Source organism: Cariama cristata, unplaced genomic scaffold (genome assembly GCF_000690535.1).
Source record: "Cariama cristata isolate BGI_N322 unplaced genomic scaffold, ASM69053v1 scaffold27269, whole genome shotgun sequence".
In the NCBI taxonomy this organism is placed as follows: domain Eukaryota; kingdom Metazoa; phylum Chordata; class Aves; order Cariamiformes; family Cariamidae; genus Cariama; species Cariama cristata.
In genome coordinates this window covers 1,895-2,150 of record NW_009637878.1, presented here as the reverse complement: position 1 = coordinate 2,150, position 256 = coordinate 1,895, and positions in this window count along the sequence as shown.

The window sequence follows — 256 nt, the reverse complement described above, 5'->3', positions numbered from 1 at the left end:
CCCGCCGGATGATACCGAAGAGCCCCGCGCCCCAAAAAACCTGTCTCTGCGGAGCCGTGCCGGGAGGAAGGGTCTCGCACGCTAACCCAGCCTCGATTCCTCTCCTGGGGTGAGGAGGGGACTTGGGGTTCTCTGCAGGCACCTGGATGACATTCTTCTTCCAGCACATCCCTTCTCCAGCACGATGTCCGCCGGGAAGCAGCCTGGGGCACGACAGGGTGGTATCGCCACACCCGACAGCCTCCTCCACCGCTAC